This window comes from Ursus arctos, unplaced genomic scaffold (assembly GCF_023065955.2).
Source record: "Ursus arctos isolate Adak ecotype North America unplaced genomic scaffold, UrsArc2.0 scaffold_3, whole genome shotgun sequence".
NCBI classification, from domain to species: domain Eukaryota; kingdom Metazoa; phylum Chordata; class Mammalia; order Carnivora; family Ursidae; genus Ursus; species Ursus arctos.
This window is the reverse complement of record NW_026622985.1, coordinates 43,725,568-43,732,842: the sequence shown is the minus strand read 5'-3', so window position 1 is coordinate 43,732,842 and position 7,275 is coordinate 43,725,568.

The window sequence follows — 7,275 nt, the reverse complement described above, 5'->3', positions numbered from 1 at the left end:
TCTCTTTTATCAATTTCATCCGCCTGAAGAACTCCCTTTGGAATATGTTGAGTAAAGCATCTGGTGGTGAGGGTATCTGATCAGAGATGAATATAGCCCTCTTCCATAGAGGCAGATCAGGGATAAATTACAGGTAGGTCTAATTCCTTCCAGCTGAGAAACTGCAGCAGTATCTATGTGGCTGTCAGGGTAAACAAACTCTTAGACTTCTCCTACCGTAGACTTACTCTACGGTAATCTCCTGTCTTTGAATTTTGGGCTCAGATCCTAACACTACCTATTAAACGTCCAGATCTTTGTTTTGGATTCATAGATTGAGACCCACATTTCTTTCTGGCAATCTACTTGACTTCTCCATGGCCAAAACAGCCTCACAGAGACAAGATTAGCCATAGATTAATCTGGTTAAACTTGAACTCGTGAGTCTGGAAGTTTTAGGAAATGATGCTTATTAGTTGATCTATGATGAACAAAATTTACCCCCTTAATAATGTGTACATCTCAAAACCATGTAAACAACAAAACATTTTTATTTCTGCTTTATGCTGAAGAACATATATTATTAGTTTTCCACGAAAATACTAAACTATGTTGCTGATTTTATAAAATCAAGACTCTTTAAAATGTTTTTGAATTGAACTTCAAATCTATTAATGTATACACATTGTAGATAACTATGAAAAATTACTGACAATAGTTCAATGGGTTTTAGCTGCACTATTCAACTGCAACAACCCTTTGAGTAAAAAAGCACTTCATGTTCTCAGCATAAAGTTCTTTGTTACCGAGAATGTGCTTTTTCTGCATCTGAACAGCCTGAATTGAGTTTTATTTTGAGTTTGTACCTGCTTCAAAGGTTGTTGGCACACAGATAAAGCTTCATGAAAATACATGGAGGTTGTAAATGCCACAAAAATGCTAGTTTTCTACTCTTGAAATATATGTCTGTAAATGACAGATGATTATTGATTCATTGGTGGAAAAATACACAAAAAGTACCAAGACCTAACTGACATCTCAACTATACATGTCTTACATTTAGCAAAGAAATCACAAATACTATTTACTTTTCAACTAGAGCTCTTAACAATGAAATTGATAGTATCACCCCACCCGTGTTTCTCTCCATTCTGAGTCTGAGACTAGTCTCGTAAATATGTCCCTTACCAACTCTGACTCCCTCCCACGTACTTGAACTGAAAACAAGTAAAATGATCCTTTATAAAGGATTATAGTCAAAAGAAAAAAAAAAAAAAACTGTCCTCTTAAGTTGATCTACTGGAGGCAAACCCAATGCAACTTGCAGCAAAACACACCTTTATCTCACTTAGTCCATCAGAGATGAAAAACAGCCACCTTTTGCCTCATCAAAAGCTTAAAGCTGTTCACAGGCTTTACAGCCCAGCATTGTACTATTGTATATTGATTGTGCCGGAGGACCTCCTTGTGGAGAACAATTGATTTTTCTTTGTTAGCAAAGCGATTTTAATAGTCTTTCTACAGGCTGTCATGTTTCAAGGCCCCAGAAACAAGATGCACCTGTTACTAGAACTTAGTGATCAATCGCTCAACCCACAGAAAATGTGCCCGTCTGCTATGCTAAAACACCTCCAACAGCAGTGACTCAGAAGGGGACTTGAACTCGTTTTGATAAATATGCTTCCTGGGAGTCTCAGGTGGGTTATCTTAACCATTTTTACCCCTGAGCCTGAAGTGAGGTGTTTTGCTAAATTGCCATTAAGAGAGCGTGGTTACAAGAACAGATTTTTGCTGTTTAATGTTACTTTCGTAGCTACGTGCCAAACTTCCTTGCCAAAGAAGCTAGCCCAAAGTAAAGGTCACTGCTTTGAAGAGTGAGTGATGATAATAACTGTATTTGTATTGCCCTTGGTATTTGAAAACGGCTCCTGTGGCTAATTGTGTGGCGTGACAGAAAAGTCAAAGGTAGGATCTGTAGCTTCAATCCGGCACAATTGCCGACTGTTCTCCTTGACCAGTGGTGACCACTGTTTCCTTAATGTTATACAAAGTGTCCCTATTTTTTTTTCCTCTTGGTGAATCTGGCTCACAATGTTTCTTTATGCGCGCGTGGAGGCCTTTCTGTGATCTCTAGTCACGCTAAGTTCTTCACATCTTCTTGCGAGTTTTTAGAAACGTGTCAGCACTTCAGGCTTGCAGCTGCCCTACACGCCCGTAGCGTTAGCGGCCATTGCTGGGGGGTGCTGTGCGGTCATCGTTGAGTCAAATGCTCCAAGGCAGCGCGGGTTACAGGTCATGCTTTATAGAGGAGGGAATCTGAGAGAGACTTGCGAGGGGTTAAGTAACATCACTAGGCGGTACGCATGCATACGTGACAAAATCCTTGTTTGAACATAGTCCTCTTGGCCATGGTGTTCTGCCGTCTCTGTCTCTCAGCGTTGCGGCGTCAAACCGGGTAGCCCTTGCCGGACCCCGGCCACGTAGAAATGCTTTTCGCCTCTAGGGGACAGAAACCTCGCGAACTCGGCAAACCTTTTTGGAAGGCCTGCTACCTGTCAAACAGTATGATCGACTTTGGGGATGGAGTAGAAATGGAGAAAAACACAATCTCTATTTCAAGAGCTTTGCCATGAAGTGGGGGGAGGAAATTATCGTAAAGGGGCTTAGCAAGGGAAAACAGTCTCTCAGCCAGGGCGGGGAAATGTTTCACGGAAGACACTGCTTTTGTGTAAGGCCTGGAAATACGAATGGGGTTGCTATGGGTTTAATCGTGCGTCTCCGCCCCTCCCCCCAAATTCATATATTAAATTACTAATCCCCAGTACCTCACAGTGTGGCCTTATTTGAAAATAGGGTTCTTGCAGATGTAGCCAAGTTCAGATGAGGTCATTAGGGTGTGCCCTAATCTAATACGTTTGGTGTCCTTATAGAAAGGGGGAAACTTGGACACAGAGACACAGGGAGAACGCCATGTAAAGACTGGAATTGCGCGGCCACAACCAAGGAATGTGGAAGATTGCCAGCTAGGAGAGAGGCTCAAACAGATTTTCCCTCACGACCCTCAGGAAAACACAACCCTTTCAAATACACTTTCGGAAATGTGCTAACCTCGAGTTTGGACTTCTAGCCTCCAGGACTGGGAGACAATACTGTTCTGTTGTGTAAGCCACCGGCCTGTGGGACTTCATTAGGGCAGCTCTGGGAAACTAATACAAGGGTTTTGACAAAGTAATAGTAAGAGATAAAGAGGTGCTTTGTGTGTTTGTTTTGGTTGTAGGTGAAGGAAAAAGAAAAGCAAAATTTGAAGATTAGGAAATACTTGTGTGAGGAAGCAGTGAGGACCCTCTAAATGCTTTTTGAGTGAAGAGAGTGGCGTTTTCAGAATTGTGCTTCAGGAAAATTCATCTTATAGGTAGAAAAACAAAGGACAGGTGTAGCTCGCCCTGAAATTTTTTGCAGGTGAGAAAGAAAGACACTTGATTTTAGAAAAGTATTTAAAGTTGAAATTTCTTTAAAGACGTAACCAACTCTAAACCTTGTATTTGCAGATGTGGAAAGAAGCCCCAGTCATTATTTTGCCTGAGTGATTAGAACTAGGAATAATGATACAGTGTGTCAGATCAATAAAACCACATTTTAGAAACGCTCTTTCTTTCCATCTGTTCAGACCACGGGTAGGTAGAAAAAAAATCCTAGATGGTGAATCAGCAGAGTTCAATTTAAGGGTCAGCTCTGCAGTAAACTTTATAACCAGTCGGGAAATTTCTCCCAATTTCTCTCATTTTTCTCTCTCCCTTCCTTCTCCCTCTCCCTCCCTTATTTTCCTTTCTTTCTTTGAAAAAAGGTGGTGTGTGTACTGGTAGTTACATTCCTTTTGGCTCTTATCCAAGTCTCTTTGAGGAATGTGGTGGGTTTACTTTCACTTCAGGTTTTGTTTCATCTTGTATGTCTTTCTCTGTGCCTCTCTGTCGCATTAACACAATTCAACTTTTGAACAACATTGAACTCTTAAGAGTTTGCCCACCCAGTGCTAATCCTCTCATCATTTCAAGTGTTCGTAGAATTTATGTGGCGTCCGCAGAAACACAGATGCTATAGGTATAAATAAATGTGTTGCAATCACAGCTGCGTATGGGAAATAGGGACTGCAACTGGAAAAAAAAAATCACAGATTTAAAGAAAAAAATAAAAAGGTAGCTTAGAAGTAAAATGGAAAGAGGAGCTGGGCCAGGACAGGTGTCAGAAAAGATCAGGGTAAATGTAAGCAAGCGGCATACAGGCGAGGAACAGGTGCAGCCAAAGAGGTGCAAAAATTAATGATTTATTTTGGAAAACTCACATCAAGGGTCTGTTTCTAGCTCTGTTACCAAAGGGACTAGTCTCACCAAGTGAAACAAATCAGTGCTGATTACTAACATCTAGCAGTTTCGCAAGAGTTAAGAGTCAAAGAAGAGAAAGAGGTAGTTGGGGCTTAAATGCTGTTTTTATATGACAGGTTTTCATGGCTGAGCAAATCATTTGCCACAGCAGTTAAAAGAAGGCAAGGATGGCAAACTATAGCCTGTGGATCAAATCTGGACGATGCCAGTGTTTGGAATAAGCTTTTATTGGAACACAGCCATGCCCATTTGTACACATATTGTCTGTGGCTGCTTTTACATTAGGATGACAAAGTTAAATAGTTGCAACGGTGACCAGAGAATATTTACTAGCTGAACTTTTATAGAAAAAAAATGGTTTTTAAGAAGCACTTTAGAAAATTCTCGGCTCTGGAAATCCTATTGCTTGGATTAAAATACTTTCTCTTCTGCTAACTTGGTGGTCTCGGACTACACTTCGCCAATGTTCAACCTTCAGTTTCTCTCGTGTTATCGAATGGGCCTGGTACTAATCCTTCTCTATTAGCATTGTTGTCAGGACAAATGAAATATGTCAAGCATTATCAGTACCACTGTTCCTACTTTTCAGATCTGTCTAACCTATTGTACTGCTCCTTCCCTGTTGGTATCCTGCAGGGACTACTGCTGTTTCTGATACCCATGCTGAGACTGTGTGAGGTTACATTTGTGACCATCGGCATGACAGAGGTCCTCAAAGTTCCAGAGCTTCATAGATATTTGGAGCAGTTTAGACTAGAATGCCTTGTACTACCATTCTGTTTTAAAATTTTTTAGAGGCCTACCAAAATAATGCAAGTCATGCTCCAGAGTTTTTAAGTTTTCAGTGAAATCGTCCTTTGGATTTTAAAAAAATTATTATTTTTTTTTTTTAGTTTTTATTTGAGTATAGTTGACACACAGTGTTACATTAGTTTCAAGTATATGACATAAGGATTCAAAAAAGAAGGAAACTGAACCATTTTCTAACACCATACACAAAAATTAACTCAAAATGTCCTTTTGGTTTTAACCCAGAGTCTCTCTCTCCATTAGCAGTCAAGACAGAAATTTGTGGTACTAAGCTAGTGACAGTTTGGCATGAGACTATGCCCTTCCGAAAATAAGCATGTAGTATGGAAGCAAGTTGGTCATTGATAGCTCTCTCTTCCCTTGGGATGGGTACTTGCCTCGAAGGCTTCCCACTTCTCCATCCAAGTAGCCTTTAATTCTTTTCATCGTTTTTACAGACGTTACCAGAATATGTGAACTCAGATGACACAGTGAGGGCTAAAGCTGGTGACTTCTCTGTCCCCTCCTTACTATTTATTATTTTAAAGATTTTTTTTTTACATTTTCCTACTTTTTATTGAGAGATAATTGACATACATAGCTATATAAATTGAAGGTATACTGCATGATGGTTCGATTTACATATACTGTGAAATGATGAGTACGATAGGTTTAGCTAGCATCCTTCTCATGTAGAAACAACAGAAAGAAAAGAAGAAAAAATTTTTTTTTCTCCTTGTGATAAAATCTCTTAGGATTTATTCGCAGCAATGTTACTAAATACCATATAGCATTGTTAACTATAACTGTCATGTTGTACATTACATCCCTAGTACTTACTTATCTTATAACCAGAAGTTTGTAGCTTTTGACCACCTTCCTCCAATTCCCTTTCCATGTCTTGTAACTACAAATCTGCTTGTTCTCTGAGTTTGCTTTTTGTTTTTGTTTGTTTTGGATTCTACCCATTGTGAGATCATATACTATTTGTCTTTCTTTTTCTGACTAATTTCACTTAGCATAATGCTTTCAAGGTCCATTTGTTGTTGGAAATGATAGGATTTCCTCAATTTTTTCTGGCCAAATAATATTCCGTTGTATACATTTACATTAACTTCTTTGCCCATTTATCCACTGATGGACTCTTAGGTTGTTTCCAGGTCTTAATTATTGTAAATAATGCTGCTATAAACATGGGGTGCAGATCTCTCTTTGACAACGTATTTCATTTCCTTTGGATATATTCCTAGAAGTGGAATTGCTGGCCCATATGGTTATTCTATTTGGAATTTTTTTGAGGGTCCTACATCTTATTTTCCATAGTGGCTATACCAATTTATAATTCCACCAACATTGCAGAAGGGTTCCCTTTTGTCCATATTCATGTCAGTATTTGTCATCTTTTGTCTTTTTGATGATGGCCATTCTAACATGCGTGTGGTGATATCTCACTGTGTGGTTTTTTAATTAAAGTATAATTAATCTACAATGTTATTTTAGTTTCATGTGTACACCATTATCTTGTGGTTTAATTTGCATTTCCCTAATGACCAGTGATGTTGAGCATCTTTTCATATGGCTGTTGGTCTTTTGTATATCTTCTTTGGAAAAATATCTATCTAGATCCTTTAACTGTTTTTTAATTGGGTGGTTGTTGTTGTTGTTGTTGTTGTTGTTATTTTTGTGTTGTAGGAGTTCTTTTTATGTTTTGGGTGTTAACCCCTTAACAGATACATAGTTTGCAAATATTTTTCCACTCCCTATTTTTTTTTTCATTTTGTTGATGGTTTCTTTTGCTGTGCAGAAGCTTTTTTGTTTGATATATTCCCACTTGTTTACTTTTGATTTGGTTGCTTATGCTTTAGGTGTCATATCTAAAAAATCATTACCAAGATCCATGTTAAGGAGCTTTATTCCTATGTTTTTTTCTAGAATTTTCATGTTTTCAGGTCTTGCATTTAAGTTTTTAGTTCATTTCAAGTTAATTTTTGTGGATGGTTTAAGATATGTATCCAGTTTTATTCTTTTAAGATCCAGTTATTCCAACACCATTATTAAAGAGACTTTCTCCATCAAGTATTCTTGGCTTCCTTGTCCAATATTAGTTAATTATTTATGATTAGGTTTA